Consider the following 17,358-nt stretch of genomic DNA (forward strand, 5'->3'; position numbering starts at 1 on the left):
CACTCTACAAGATTTTTATACTTAGTCTTCAATTTAATCCTCAAACATTGTTCTAACTCCCTTAATTTTGATGAAGAAAGTTAGACTTTAAAAATTAAAAGAAGGAAAGATGAACAACAAAATCTTGTACTGAGAAAAAGCTTAAGTGGCAGAGCAGGGTTCAGGGCTGGATATTTCTAAATTGGAAGAACACAATTTTTCTAAATTGGAAGAACGTAATTTTTCTTATCTTTTCTTTTATTTATTTATTTTTTTTGAGACAGAGGCTCATACTTTCTCCCAGGCTGGAGTGCAATGGCGTGATCTCGGCTTACTGCAACATCTGCCTCCCAGGTTCAAGCGACTCTCCTGCCTCAGCCTCCAGAATAGCTGGCATTACAGGCACCTGCAACCACGCCTGGCTAATTTTTGTATTTTTAGTAGAGACGGGGTTTCACCATGTTGGCCAGGCTGGTCTCAAACTCCTGACCTCAGGTGATCTGCCTGCCTCAGCCTCCCAAAGTGCTGGGATTACAGGCATGAGCCACCACGCCCGGCCAGGAAGAGCATAATTTTAAAGAATAATTTTATCTCTGTCAATGGAATTGAATGTATATGCATACAAAGATGCATGGCTTTGAGTTTATTTTAAAAATGTAATTGTCTATACAGAAAATAAATGGTATAACAAGTCCATTATTCTTTCTTAAAATTCTTTTAAGTTGCAAGTGTCTTTCATGTAGTGGTTATATGATTGGTCTCTAAAGTCAGAATAAAATTTAAATTCTTATTCTGTTACTTACTGGGTGAATGACCTTGAGCAAGTCCCCCTCTTTTTTTTGCAGCCCGGTTTACTCAACAGTCAATAGGAATAATGGGAGTAATCATAAGATTGTTCTAATAATTAAATGAGATAAATATTTATGTGAAGTCTAGTGAAAATGTCCTGACTATGTTAGATTCAAACAGGTTATTCTTCAAAGAAAGTCATTTGAAATAGCTTTTTCAAACTACTGACCACCTAATTGCTAAGAAATCTGCATATGTGAGAGAAACAGTGATAAGGTTGGGTTATACTCAGACCCTATACTCAGACATATAGGGAAACTATATTTAGTTTCCTTTCACGGGGCATGACACACCCACCCTAGTGATGTTTCATAGGTGTTTCCATGTTTCCATGGTATTCTATTTGATCAAATTTCTGGTATCAAAAATGAACATTCGATGAATAAAATATAATAATATTATAAATTATATTTACAATATATATTATATACAATATTATAAATTATAGATTTTCATGGAATCTTAGATCTTTAGATTACTTATGTAAGGCCACCTTAGATGTTGTTTAGCTCACTCCTTTATCAATGAAGAGATAAAATAACTGTATACTTTAATCAGTTTTATTTTAAACATTATGGTTTATAAAATAAAATATAAAAGGTTTTTACAAATATCTAGTAAGCAAAAATGAATTCAGCTTTCATTTAGTTTTAATCAATTTTAAATTATAGAAAATGTGCAGAGTTGATGGAAATTTCATTGCTGTTGTTTATGAAGGTTAGTAAAATAATCTAGGGTCAGGTACCAGAAGGTTTGCCTCAGTACATATTTCTTTTCTTCCTTTACTAATAGAATTCCTTAATTTTAGCAATTGCAATGCCCATCTTGAATAATGTCTGTGTTTTTAAAACTTTCCTTGCAGCTAAGTGCAACTCTAAGTTTTGCCAGTGGGCTAGAAGTGGACATGAAACGTCCAACTTCTAAAATGTGTTCTTAAAGAAAGGAGACTTCCTCTCCACCTTCCTTTTACCTGTATGCTCATGGAACGCAGAAGTAACAGCAGGAACTCTAGCAAATGTGTTGTACATGAAATATTAACAAATATAGGTTGTTGTGGAAGACAAGCAGAACAACATAGTAAGAAGGTCCTAGATTATTATTGGAGCTATCACATCTATCCTGGGCTATAAATCCAGACATTTGGAAGAGAGAGAAATATATTTGTACCTTGTTTAAGTCACTATTTCACTTGTATCTGTTTTATGGCTAACAAGACCTTTGTATTCCACTTCTTATGTAGCAGTTGTTTCTTCATACCCCATAGTTACTCCCATGAATGACTAAAAACTAGTCACTTTTTTTCTGCAAAAATTTTGTAATTTCTTTAGTCCTGCCCCCCAGCTAACAAGGCAGATTATTTAGCTTTGTTGACATATGAGTCAAACATTCATAAGTATATACTAGAGGCCAAAAACAGTAACAACAAACATTCTGGTCTTATCCTCAGTTTTTCTGGTTGCATTGAGCTTTCAATGTGAAAAAATAACATTTAAGCAAACTTTAAGCTAACCATGTTTTATTCCAAATTCTGATATTCAAGTCATATAGTTAAATGTAAAAAATAAAAACACAGACTTTCTTTTTTCTTTATTAGAAGACTTGACAACCTTTCACCTTTTTATAAAACCACATGTCTTTCAAAATCAATGTCTATTTGGGATACATTTTAAATCAATGCCAGTTCAGCCCTTTCACTTACCAAAAAGACTAGAGCAGCAATGACATCACTTCCTCAAAGCTTAAAATCTACTTCAAATTCAGTAGTAAATATTGCAAATGCATTTGTTATTCTTTGGAATACAATGGAAGCAGAAGTGACAGAATTATTCTTGCAAATTGCTTTCATAAATGTTATTCCTTTGGAATTAAACATTCTTGAACTCTTTTCTGCTTTACTGATCTCTTTCATGCCACCACTTTGTTATAGTTTGGCTGTGTCCCCACCCAAATTTGTTTTGAATTGTAGCTCCTGTAATCCCTATGTATTGTGGGAGGGACCTGGTAGGGGGTAATTGAATCATTGGGGCAGATTTTTCCCATGCTGTTCTTGTGATAGTGATAAGTCTTATGAGATCTAATGGTTTTATAAAGGTCGGTTCCCCTGCACATGCTCTTGCCTGCCTCCATGTAAGACATGCCTTTCCTCCTCCTTTGACTTCCACCATGATTGTGGGGCCTCCCCAGTCATGTGGAGCTGTGAGTCCATTAACCCTGTTTTTCTTTATAAATTACCCAGTCTTGGGTAGTTCTTCATAGCAGTATAAAATGGACTAATACATCTTTGATAAAGCCTACTTTCACAATTGTGTATTGCATTTCTTTACACTGTTTGGAGATTCTGATTAAATTGTCCAGGTACTCTCCACATACACTCTACTGCTTAGAGCTTTGCCTCTCCTTCTCCAAAGGATAATATCTATTAATGTAGATGAATAAGAGAGAGCTATTGTAAAATCACATGGAGAGTATACAATCAGTGTATCTCAGTATTTTGATTATTTTATAATTTCATCACCCATATAAACAATCATTCCTTTTCAGATAAATTTCCTTTAAACAAGAAAAAATAATCATGGCTATGTTTGAAAAGAAGCTTAAAATTTTCAGTGTTTATAATCCTGGGTTTTGGTTATTGTTAACATATAATAAATCACATTCTTCCAGGTGAGAAGGGCAGACATGAGCCAACATAATGAGATGATTCTGGAACCTTGTAGTCTCAAGTATGATGAGTATTGAATGTGGATTCCTCTATGTCTTAGCCCTTTCTTTGCTCAACTAGTTTATGACTTATTTTAAAAAATCAAGTACGTTCTGTGCTTTATTTTAAACATAGAAACCTTCGTATATTCCAATTTGAATTGAAAAGTTTCCTGTTCAGATTTCTGAGGTTGCTTGAAATTATGGGAATGTTAATTTTTGATTATTTCAACTAATTGAAATTATCGATCAAGAACAAGGTATCTATTTCACTACACTAAGAAAACATGTCGGATGATTTGACCAAAGCTTGAAAAGAATAGGTAGAGTGAAAGAGCCACAAAGATATACTATTCATTCAATTTAGTCTATTGTCCCCAGTTCTCTGAGTTAAGAAATAAAATATATATAGAGAAATATACAAGTGCAAAATAAGGCAAAGAAACACTATTTTTCTAAGTTACCAAATAGCAGAATCTTCAGTATACCTGAAGAGTCTCAACAGAATGGGACCTTACTTGAACACGAATTAATAAGATGTTGCAAGAATATTTCAGAATAAAAATACGCTGTGTTTAAACAACAACATCCAAGAGGCAGGCTCAGAGAAGATTGAGGACCAGACACAGACACAGGTGGGATGGAACAATCACTTATTTCCTGAATGTTCATAATGTAGGGGTATTTTTTCTGCCCAATGTGGCCTCGCAATTGAAACTGTGTAAACTCAATATTTATATTGATCCCTTTCTTGCAGTACTCACCTTCAACTTCCCTGTTTTCATCTACAATAAACAACCTACACGTAATTATGTACAGCTATTTTCAGAAGGCATTTATAAATATAAAATATTTGGTTAGACTGCAGCTGCCTCACATTAGTGATGGGAAAGTATGTCATAGAATCCAAATGAATGTGCCCTGTGCCTCCATGGATCAGCCTTTGAAGGCCCCTTTGATAATTTTCTCTAGTACCTAAAATATGATAAATTCTGCACAGTTTGCTTTAATGTATGGGGCATAAGCAAGTGTATATAGACCCACGTGTTCCCAAATAACAGGTAAAATAGTTTTTGATGAGGAAAATGTGTATGTTTTATTTTATGCAATATAGTTCTTTAATTCAAGTTTTATAGGGAACAAATAAAAAGATTGCATAAAAATATAGTACTCATACTTCTATGTTTATATCACTAATAGTGCAGATGATGGAGGAAATTTTTTATTTTTCCTGAATGAATGTAATAAAATACTATTAATTTTTGCTATAGCCTTCCTTTCTCTTCCCTCCTATCTTCTATCTATCCTTCCATCTGTCCTTCTTTCCTTCCTCCTTTCCTTCCTTCATCCTGTGTAACAGTTCCTGAATATCCACTGTATGCAAACCACTGCTCTAGTTGCTAGATTAAATAACACTGCTTAATTAAAATGATGTAATTTGTTAAATAAATGTTTAATTTAAATCCAGAAATCGTTTATCTTTTGGTTTCCATAGAGTGATTTTCTCAGAGATTCTCATACTAAACATCTTAGTCCCCGGGCCAGGTGGTTTCATGTGGAATATAAAGCTCTCATGCTCTGAAACATTGTTTATTAGAAAAATTGTTTCTTTATGCCAGTGGAATGACTTGTTAAGAGTGTAATTGTCCTTCCACAGACTACCACCCTTATTTTCTGCTTTTCCCCTAGAATTTACTGTTTCTCTTCTCTTGCTTCTGAGTTCTCAATAACTACAGCTTCAACATCAATCACTATGATGACTTTCCATCCTTGTAGAGGAAAACAAAGATGCGCTTAATTTGCATCCCAAATTGCCCCTGGCTTTTTCCACATTTGCAAATGGCTTTAATACTGCTACAGCAAATCACCCTCCCTGCCAATTTTTATTCACTAAATTGAGTAGTGTATGTGACAATTCTGAAGAAAATAGACTGGAATTGTAACAGGTCTAAAAATAAATATTTATTTTATTTTATTTTTTGTTTACCATGAGAACTCCTCTGCTGCCTTTAAATCTTGGTTAGTGGTAGCATCATTTCTCTGGTAGCCAAGGTTCAACTTCGTGTCATTTTTCTTGATTCAACTTGCCTAAGTCACAGAGTACCCAGATGTTTGGTTATCTCTACTCCTCCAAATATTTATAGCTCTGGCTAGTGACTCTTTATTCAATTTCTTGCATTAAGATCTTCAGCATTCAGATTTTTATTTCTGCTTATTTTACTTGTATCTAGAACTACCTTGTTCAGTATGGTGGACACTAACCACATTTGACTATTGATCAAATGAAGCTAGGAATGTAATAACTCTAATTTTATTTTCCTTAGGTATAGTTAATTTAGTTTAAATAGCCACTTAAGGAGAGTGGCTACTGTATTGAACAACAGATTATTAGAGAGAATAAAATTCTATGATTTTAAAATCAAGATTACTAAAATAAGTGAGATTTCTAGATGGAAACAAAAAAAAGTCCTTTTGATAAGTGAGATTGTAAAAACTGGCAAGATGTGGATTCTCTCTCCTGGAACAGGTTTAGGAAGAAAACAAGCATATCTTGGTCTTAAATCAGTTAAATCTGTACTGTCCAACACAGTAGCCCCTAACCACATGTGGCCATTGATATTTACATTAATTAAAGTCAAATAAAATTGTAAATACAGTTTGTCAGTCACAGTAGCTAGCTGCATTTGAGGCCCCATAGCCATGAGTGGCTAGGAGAGGGTAGGATGTTTCCATTACTGTGCAAAGTTAGTCCGGACATTTCTTGTCTAAAGTCCAACCGTCTTTGTTTCAGGTATGGACTGTTACCATAACCTTCTTGTTTGGAGCTCTCCTTGCAATATCTCCTCTTGAAATAAATTACAAAGCCAGATTATTTTTACTTAAGTACTGCTTGCTATAAACCAACACCAAAAAATATTTAAAAATATTCTGTTGACTAGGAAATTTTGTCATAACTTCTAACACCCAGTCTTCAAAGTTCTTCTTATTAGAACACTGTAAATGTCTTGAAATCTACAATTCTATGCTCTCCCAAGTGAATGCACTAATCAAGAACAAATGAGTACATCTGTGATTCATTTGAGACGTGAGATTCATTCCAATATTCCATCATTTTCTCAAAGCATAGAAGACTTTCCACCTCACCGATCCTCACAAGGTTACCTCAATTCTGAGCCACATTTAACCCCTGTCTTTACAGGAATTCTCTGTGACCCCACTGCTTGCAGTCATCCCTATCTTTTCTTTCTCTCTGAACTTCTATAACATGTCTGGGATAGAAAAAACCTGAGTGTGCGTCAACTCAAAATGGTTGGTAGTGTGTGTGTGGAGTGCAGTGTTGAGGGGAAGAGTGAGAGGGCTTGTAAGAAAGAGCGATAATGACCGCTGGCAATCAAAGTAATCAGTAAAGGGAGGAAGTGTGCCAGATAAGCCAACCTTGTGCACTTGCCAATCTTGTCTTATTATAAACTTTTTATTTCAACTTGCCTTGGTCACAGGGTTCCTAGATGTTTGGTTAACTGTCATTTCTGGGTGTGTTTGTGTGAGCATTTCCAGTGAGATTAGAATTTAAATTGGTAGACTGAGCCAAGCAGATGGCCCTCGTTAGTATGGATGGGCATCATCCAATCCACTGAAGCCCTGAATAGAACCAAAAGGTGGATAATGAAAGAATTCACCCTCTCTCTGCCTGATCCATGAACTGGAACATTGGTATTCTGGTTTCAGGCTGGGACTTACCTCCTTGGCACTCATAATTCTCATGTCTTTAGACTTGGACTGGAACTACTTCCTGGCTTTCCAGGGGCTCCAGGTTGCAGATAATGGAACATGGGACTTCTCAGCCTCCATAATCACATAAGTGAATTCCTATAATAAATCTTGTTATTTATATCTATATCTATATCATCTATCTCCTGTTGGTTCACTTTCTTGAGAGAACCCTAATATGCCTTCTCTTAGGTATTTGAATCTCCAGGTATTTATTCTTCTATCAACATTTATTAAGCTCCTATAGTGTACTAGAGACCATGTTGTAGAGGTGAAAGACAAGACCTTTCAATGAACACATTTATGTTGAAATAATGCACTGTACACTGTAGGTGTAAGTCATGGTTTATTCCTATGGATTATCATGACTAAAAGAAAACCAGAAACTTAGACAAAAGGATCAGTGGAATATTCTTTAAGTTTATACATGACATCATTACATTCTAAAATAATATGGATCACATTAGAAAACCTACAAATCGCATTTAGTTTATTTATAATTGCAAATATAGAATTTCTATGAAAATTATAGCACAAGCAGTTAAATTTTAATTTCGGATAGTGAAAATTTTGTAGTTTAAATACATCTAAAATATTGTGCGGGGTATACTTATAATAAACAATTATTTGTTGTTTATATGCTATTGAAATTTACTTAGGCATCTTGAGTTTTCTTGTGTGTTGGTTTTTTGGCTAAATTTGGCCTTGTAAAAATTACAAAGAGTTCTGTTTCAGTGAGAACTCAAAAGAAGGCCGGGCACATTGGCTCACGCCTGTAATCCCAGTACTTTGGGAGGCCGAGGCAGGTGGATTGCTTGAGCCCGGGAGTTCGATACCAGCCTGAGCAACATGGTGAAATTCCATTTCTACCAAAAATACACACACACACACACACACACACACACACACACACACACACAGAGAAAATAGCCGGGCATGGTGGTGTGCACCTGTGGTCCCAGTTACATGGAAGGCTAAGGTCAGAGGATTTCTTGAGCCTAGGAAGATGAGGCTGCAGGGAGCCATGGTCGCGCCACCGCACTCCAACCTGGGCAAGAGAGTGAGGCCCTGTCTCGAAACAAACAAACAAGTAAACAAACACACAAACAGAAAACTAAAAAGAAACCTAAGTGTGAGAAGTCCTAAACTTCAGCAATTTTTTTTTCTACCACACGCCATATAGTAAATACTTGGGATTCTGGGAGCCACAAACTCTCTGTTGCATATTATTATTAATTTTTAACAATCCTTTTGAAATGTAAAAATAATTCTTAGCAAGGGGCAACATGAAAACAGCATGTTGGCTGAATTTGACCCACCAATTTACACAGAGGAATGAGCCATATTTAAATAATTAATCGGTAAGTTTTTCAGTCTGATCCTCCAGGCTCTTAGCAGTCTGATGCCAGCTTAATGTCCCTGCCCACCAGCTATCAGTTGAAAGCCTTCCATTCTGCTTACCTGTTCTTTGAATTCACCTTGCTTTTTTCTCTTGTTGGGTTTCTGTTTTCTGGGTACCTTACTTGTCCTGCTTTACTCTCTACTTCTTGCATTTTAAAATGTGACTCATTTTTCAAGGTTCAGCTCATGTGCAGCCTCTCTGGTGGATTCCCAAAGAGATCCTGGACATTGCACATTTTATTAATATGCTTTAATGGATTATAAATGGATTTAATGGATTATAAATTCTCCAAAAGCAATGAATGCATCTTTCATGCCCTAGAACCTTACTTAGAACCTTGTACCTAGAACATTGCTATGTCCAGAAAAAATACTCATCAATATTTTTATTAAATCCAAGAACACAATTCTTACAGTTGTCTTGATAAATTATTTCCTTTCTTTTTTTTTCTGAGACAAGGTTTCACTCTGTTGCCCAGCTTTGAGTGCAGTGGGATGTGATCTCAGCTCACTGTAGCCTCAAACTCCTGAGCTCAAGAGATCCTCCCACCTTAACCTCCCAAGTAGCTGTGACTATAGTCACACACCAATACACCTGGCTAATTTTGTTTATTTTTTATACAGACAAGGAATCACTATGCTGCCCAGTATGGTCTTGAACTACTGGACTCAAATGATCCTCCTACTTTGGCCTCCCAAAGCGCTGGGATTACAGGAATCAGCTGCTGTACCTGGACTGATAAATTATTTTTGTTTCAATCATTCTAATATAAAAATTAAATTTAAATAATTTGAATGTTCTTTACCCTGAATGTTTCAGCCTTAACTTCCTTCCTCTTTACTTTATTGACACATGTTAAAAATGATAAGGAGACCTGGATTGGAAATTTTCTCTTGCTGATATAAAATGATACATTCTGAAGTAAGAGTTCTATATCAAAAGAGTATATCGCTAAAAATCCAAATGTCATTGGATAAATATATAGCTTTCTTAAGATTTTCAGTAGCCAGGTGCGGTGGCTCAAGCCTGTAATCCCAGCACTTTGGGAGGCCAAGACGGGTGGATCACGAGGTCAGGAGATCGAGACCATCCTGGCTAACCCGGTGAAACCCTGTCTCTACTAAAAAAATACAAAAAAAAAAAAAACTAGCCGGGCGAGGTGGCGGGCGCCTGTAGTCCCAGTTACTCCGGAGGCTGAGGCAGGAGAATGGCGTGAACCCGGGAGGCGGAGCTTGCAGTGAGCTAGATCTGGCCACTGCACTCCAGCCTGGGCGACAGAGCGAGACTCCGTCTCAAAAAATAAATAAATAAATAAATAAATAAAAAAAAAAGATTTTCAGTAAAGGCACCTGGAGTAAATATCATGTTCATTTACTGACAACCTGATTTGTAGAAACTGCATTTGCCTGGCTCAAAACCAACCAATTGCTCCCAGATTTTAAAGATTTCCAATAGTTCATCTCCAAATGTAAAAAAACCAAAACATACTTGGCATTAATGTAGCACTCACTGTAGGGTCATATTGGTCATTTATTTCATTTCTTTTTCATTCACTTAGAAGGCCCAGCATTGAGCTTTGCCTCATGTATTCAATAGCTGTTAAAGGGATCAGCTGCTAATCTGCTGCTTGAGTTTTCTAACCACCGTAATGAGAAATGTTAGGTCTAAATACCATCATGCTCATTGCTCACACAAGGATGCTCAGCTATTTTATTCAAAATACAACTCCATTCATCACTCTGAGCAGCGATGTACAGAGAGGAAAAGAAAAGTAAACCAGGCCTCAAGGAATCCATCCAAAATGAGGTAGATATTATAAGGGAGAGAAATCCCCAAATGAAATGAAATGAAATGTTATAGTTGACTTAGAATAGTCTTTAAAACCCATTAATTTTCTTGCATGTTTGATCCAAAGCATTATTTCCAGAGACTGACCCTGAAAGAATTGCTTAAGACCAGGACTCTTGTTCCGGCCTGGATCACACACTGTTGGACATCTATACGTAGTACACCACATTATACATAGCACTGACGTGTGTAAACCTGTGTGCATTTACTTTTCTAATACTTGTTCGTCTCTGGCATACTTTATATATATATGTATATATACACACATATATATATATAACATATATATTACATATATAACATACATACACACAAGTACACACACACAAAGTATATAAGGGCTGGATAGTATAATTGTGCAATAATGTTTTTGGTGAAAGTGGTGGCAAGTGGATTGCTTTGGCGACATGCTGGAATATGCTTCCATTGGCAGACGTAAGGCTTTCAAAACTCGTTCTCATTTTTCTCTAGCAACTGGGAATATTAATAATTGAAGATGTGTTGGTATAAAAAAATTATAATAATCACAATGAAGTGGTGTTAATTATATCACAAGATATAAGACATATATATTATAAGATGTCAAAATCTTTGAGATGATTGATACTTAAATGCGGCCCCCTTTGCCACCCTGGGGCGTCACTCTCCCTGGGTTCTTGGCGGTGCTCGCTCTGCTCCACATGCTCAACCCAGGCTCCTGCTCACCCGGAGTCGCGCCATGGGAGCGAGGACCTTGCCGCGGCACTAGACAAGGACAATGAGGAGGGGGAGCACATGGAGTCCCTGCGGAGAGGCTGGACTCTGGGCAGGAGCCTTTGCGGGCGGGCGCAGCCTCCTCTGGAAGCCCTGGTCGCTGCCAGGTGCCTGCTGCGCCCTGCGAGCTCCGCGGCGGTGGAGCTAGGCCCGCGCTGCTGGCTCTGGGCCCCGCCTGTTCACCCTCTGCCCTTTGTCCTGCCCATGAGGCCCGGGCCTCAGCTGGCCCGGGGTTCCTGAAGTTAGCTGACGATGGGCTGTCGGCTGAGACTGGGTCGTGGGCCTTGTGCTCTGGCAGCCGCGTCACCATCGCCGGGCCTTCCCGCGGTGCTGCTTGCAATTCGGGATGCCTGGGCTTGCGGTCTGCTTGGTCGCCTGGCGCTGCGAACCCCGTCACCTTCCATCGTGGCCACCACGCTGCCCGCTGGTCAGCCCTGGTCTGCAGCTTTTCTGGGACCCCTCTGGCCCCAAGAAGACGTAACTCACATCAGCTTGTGACACCAGGGCCCAGCTGTTGGTGAGCGAGCGCTGGCGCCGTGGCTCCTGGGCTCCCCTAACCCCGTGGCCCGTGCCGCCTGCACCTCTGCCAGGGCTGCGCTGAGCAAGTGGCTCCAGCCAACCAGCCCTAGCCCACGAGCGGGACTTTCCTCTCCCCCAGATTATCGCCCTCTGCAGGGATACAGGGCTATGGAGGACGCAGCGGACACCTTCCAAAGTTTGTGGAGACTCTTCCACCACGCCAAAAGTTTCACCATCAGCTGCAATGCCTACTGGGGCGCAGAGACCCCTCCGGCATGTGGACCAGGCAGTGTCTTTGCTGGGCACCCACAGCGCTCACCACCCCACGTGCAGACCCCTACTTCGTGTTCCTCCTCCTCCACGTTCCACATCCAAAGTTCTCTCGTCATTTCTAAGCAGGAGAAATCCAAAGAAACTGAAATTAGAAAGAGAGAGAGAGAGAGAGAGAGAGAGAGAGAGAGAGAGAGAGAGAGATACAGAGCCATGAGCGTATGGAAAGCATAAAACGCCCTAAAGCCAATAACAAATTTGTATTTCTTTTAAACATTCTGCACATCTCCAATGATGAATGATTTATTTATTTATTTTTACCACTGTCAATTCGTAATTATTAACTTCTCCGGCATTAATGAATAGAAATTGAATCACATATGGGAGTATAATTTTTATTGTATGAAGCTTTTCATATTTTAAAAAATAATTGTCCAATTTTTCTCCATGGATTAACAATTAATGGGAAATTTGCAACATTGCTGTGTTAATGTCTCCTGAGATAATTAGATGTGAATAATCTTTTATAAACAGAATTTCCTGGGTGGAATTGCTCATCTTTGGGAGCTCCATAAATAACCATGTCCCAAGAGAACTGTGAATTTGGGAACTGCAAGAACCGAGTCCTGACTCGTCCAGCCTGGAAGCTTTTGGGTGATCAATCACTCTTGCAGGTGACTTCACCGTCTTCTGTTGAAGGGCCAGTGAGAGCCTGGGGGTTTCAACCCGCAAGAGTCTTACCATTTTGGGGTTAGCATTAACAGTGAGGAACAGGCATACTTTTGTGATATTCTCCATATGTAATAAAATAGTTTCCAAAACAAAGCAAAGTGTGAGTGGTGACTATTGAGAGGACCCTTTCTATCTTTGCTGGATTCTCAGAGATTTCTGGGTTTCTTTTGGAGTCAGTAGTATTTCAATGTTAATTCTGAGCTCTTGACACCCACAATATGAGTTGCAGCCAGTGACTAGAGCTGCAGCTTGTTAAACTGATCACTGGTGGTGGAGCCTGTTCGTCCTGCTCACTTCTTAAAAGGTCGGCTTGGTCAGAGGTTAGTGCTTCCCTGCCAGAAATAAGCAGTTAGGAATCAAGTAAAGGAGTCAGCTAAAAGCATCATTACTCAGTAGTGAGGTCATAGCTAGATGGTTGTTGATCTCATTTTCTCTCTGCTGCTGATTTCAAGGCTTTATACCATGTTTTGATGTAACACAGAATGTATGCTATGAAGAACAAATAGTCTGTTAGTTTCTTGGAGCTATACTCCATTATTGGAACTGGGGACAACAATTTGAAGGACATTATTATTTAGACAGTTTAATCTGCCTTTGACTAGAATAAACTTCAGGTTCCAAGGGCTAGGTTCAGTTGTTATGCAAATTTAGATTGTTGCTGTAAAATGTACAAAAAAAAAAAAAAAAAAAAGGACAGGACTCTTTAGATGAAATAAGAATTTAACTGTATTTGAACCCTGTTGAAGGCCAGACAAGTTTAGGCAAAATACCACAACTGAATATTCTGTGATGAGTCCCTTTAAATTCCAACATATCATCTATGTTGTTCAATATGACACACACACTGGAAAAGGTTGTGTATTCAGTAGTTGTTGAGTGTCGGGTTCTGTGTATGTCAGTTTATGTCAAGTTTGCTCATTGTGTTCATCAAATATCCCTTTCATGGATTTTATCTGTTGGTTCTGTCACTTATTGAAGGGAATGTTAAAATCTATATTGTAGATTAGCCTATTTTTCTTTTCGTTGTATCAGTTTCTGTAGTAAATAATTTGAAGGGATATTTTATATTTGTACATATTTAAAATTGGCATACTTTTCTAGTGACTGACATCATAAAATCTATTTTATCTCTAGCAATGTTTCTTGGCTTATGTCTGATCTATCAATAATAACATAGCAAGATGAGCTTTGTGCTGATTAGTGTTTGCAGGGCATGTTTTCCATTGTTTTGCTTGCAAAATGTCTGTATTCTTGTATTCAGATAAATTAATTAAAATGTAAAAAATAAATATATAGTATAAAAACATTAAAAAGTAAATATTCTAAAAATCCAGCCAGAGATGTTTCACTTTTAATTGAAGTGTTTAGGACCACAGCTCTCACACTTGTGCGCTAAGGTGCCCTGAGATACTGTGTTTAACTGACAGCGGCACCAGTGGATAGCTTGTGAGTATGTATATGTGCGTGTGTGTATTTGAGATGGGGGTCTCACTCTGTCCCCCAGGCTGGAGTGCAGTGGTAAGTTCTAGGCCCACTGCAGCCTCTGCCTCCCTGAGTAGCTGGGACTACAGGCATGCACCACCACACCTGGCTAATTTTTGTATTTTTAGTAGAGATGGGGTTTTGCCATGTTGCCCAGGCTGTGTATTTTTGAGGGAAACAAAGCAGCATTTGCTGGAGACCTTAAGAACTACTAGCCTGAAGCAGTTCATAGTTTCAAAAGTAATTAGAAGTACGTTTCTTTACCTTTAAGGTGGGTGTTGTTAATTACCACAATAAAAGCAAGTATTGTGCTAAAGTCAGTGTGGAATAGGAAATCAGGTCCAGTGGTTGAGATCCAGTCCGATTTTAAGATCTGAAAAGTTGTGCTGCATGTCCAACAGGCACACACATCGCATTAGCAAGTAATTGTGCTTTTGTAAGAATGAAACAAAAATACTGTATGTGTGTTTTTTGTTTGTTTGTTTGTTTATTTTTTTGAGACAGAGTCTTGCTCTGTTGCCCAGGTTGGAGTGCAGTAGCATGATCTCGGCTCACTGCAAGCTCCCCCTCCCGGGTTCACGCCATTCTCCTGCCTCAGCCTCCCGAGTAACTGGGACTATAGGCGCCCGCCGCTGCGCCCGGCTAATTTTTTTTGTATTTCAGTAGAGACGAGGTTTCACTGTGATCTTAATCTCCTGACCTCGTGATCCACCTGCCTCGGCCTCCCAAAGTGCTGGGATTACAGGCGTGAGCCATCGTGCCCAGTGGTGTGTTATTTTTTATACGTACTTGCAAATCCATCGCCAAAATAAAAATAATGAACATATTCAGCACGGATAAAAGTTGCCCCTTGCACTTTCATAATCCCAAACTTTCTGTACCTTCCTACTTTACACCCTTCCTGGCCATCAACAATCTGTAACTATAAAATAGTTTGCCTCATCTAGACATTTACATAAACAAAGTATAGCATGGACCTGTTTTCGGAGGGGTCTGGCATCTTTCACATAGCATAATTATTTTGAGATTCTGCTATATTGCAGGCATCAATAGGTCATTAATTTTATTATTGAGTAGTATTCTATTGTGAGGTTAGGTCACAACTTATGTATCCATTTGCCTGCTGATGGGTTTTTGCATTGCTTCCAGTTTTGGACTTATACAAATACATTTGCAATAAACATTCATGTACATAAGTTCTTATAAATTTGAGTAAATATTAGGAATGTAATAGCTAATAGGTTTAGGCTTAGTTTTAAGACACTGTCACAATGTTTGCCAAAATGGTTGTACCATTTTATATTTTTATCAGCAGTATATGAGAATTCCACACTCTTGCCAACATTTTGTATGGGCCTTCTTTTAAAATTTTAGATATTTTCGTGTTTACAATAGTATTTTATTATAGTTTCATAATGCCTAAAAGTATTTAGTGTCTCTTTATGTACTTGCATGCCATCTGTATATATTTGGTAAAGTGTATGTTCACATTTTTTTTTGCTTCTTCCTTTTTTTTTCTTTTGCTTATTTTCTCATATTAAATTTTAATAGGTTTTTTATATGCTCTGGATTCAAATCCCTTATTAGATATGAGATTTGCAAGTATTTTCTCCTTGTCTGAGTTTTCTTTTTTGTTCTCATAACACTGTCTTTCAAATAGCAGATGCTCTTAATTTTGATGGGGCCCAATTTATTAATTGTTCTTGTGCATTGTGCTTTTCGGGCTTCATCTAAGAAATTTTTAATTAATTGAATATTACAAAGATTTTTTTCTGTATTTTCATCTAAAAGTTCATAGCTTGTAATACTTTATTTTATGTTTAAGTCAATATTCCTATAAGTGACAGAGCTTTAACCCAAGTCACTGTCATGCATAGCTGGACCCAGGGGCTTATATGAAATCATCAAGAAATGTTCTTCTTTCTCTTGACAGTTTTCCTTGTGTTTTAACCTCATTTTCTGCCTCTGAAGATGACTTTCTTCTCTCTCTGTAGAGAGAAGTGCTACAAATAACCCACTTTACTTTGTCCTTGCACACCACAGTGGTAGAAAAAGCAAGAGTCCTTCCTGTTGATTCCAAAAGAAAAGTACTGAATCAGTTGCTATGATACAAGAGTAGAGTCTCTGGCCAGAGCTGGGCATCATGCTCACTTCCAGGGCTGGGGCTGGTAGGTTGTGTCAGACCCAATTGGTGCTCATTGAAATATTCCTCAAAGAAAAGAGGGGCTCAAGAGGAGAGTTCCTGAACACCCCACCAAAAAATGGCCACTACATACACACCTACAATTCCCTGCCATTTTATAAGCAACTGTTTGGGTGGAAAATGACTAGAAATTCAGTTGTCATTAACTTTCCTTTTTAATGTCAGTAGAATGAGCCATGCATTTCACATGTTGTGGGTTATGTCCATGATAGTCATTTCTGTATATTAGGTATCAATTTGGAGTATCATCTAGAGAAATACAGTATTTTGTGATGTTATCCTTCAATTAGTATTTTTAGGATAAAGAATTACAGGATGAAAGAAAAGTCTAGGATAGAAATAAAAGAATAGAGAAAATGGAAGCATGGATATACTGCAGAAAATGGCCAAACAGGAAAAGTACTTGTGAAGGTATTGAAGTACATAACTGATATCACATAGACCTCCAGGAAATTACAACTACTGTCATAAGAACAAACTATCCAGGCCGGGCGCGGTGGCTCAAGCCTGTAATCCCAGCACTTTGGGAGGCCGAGATGGGCGGATCACGAGGTCAGGAGATCGAGACCATCCTGGCTAACACCGTGAAACCCTGTCTCTACTAAAAATATAAAAAACTAGCCGGGCGAGGTGGCGGGCGCCTGTAGTCCCAGCTACTCCGGAGGCTGAGGCAGGAGAATGGCCTAAACCCGGGAGGCGGAGCTTGCAGTGAGCTGAGATCCGGCCACTGCACTCCAGCCTGGGAGACAGAGCAAGACTCTGTCTCAAAAAAAAAAAAAAAAAAAAAAAAAAAAAAAAAAAGAACAAACTATCCAAATAGTCTTTGCTGATACTGAGTCTTTTCTGCTTGCAA

At 38.2% G+C, this 17,358-nt stretch overlaps 1 pseudogene; it reads right to left on the reverse strand.

Annotated features, from left to right (window-relative positions):
- Positions 1-11,692: 11,692 nt before the first annotated feature.
- LOC102128447 (protein FAM182B-like) lies at positions 11,693-16,599 on the reverse strand (annotated as a pseudogene).
- Positions 16,600-17,358: the final 759 nt, after the last annotated feature.

The sequence above is a fragment of the Macaca fascicularis genome, chromosome 16 (assembly GCF_037993035.2).
Source record: "Macaca fascicularis isolate 582-1 chromosome 16, T2T-MFA8v1.1".
Taxonomy (NCBI): domain Eukaryota; kingdom Metazoa; phylum Chordata; class Mammalia; order Primates; family Cercopithecidae; genus Macaca; species Macaca fascicularis.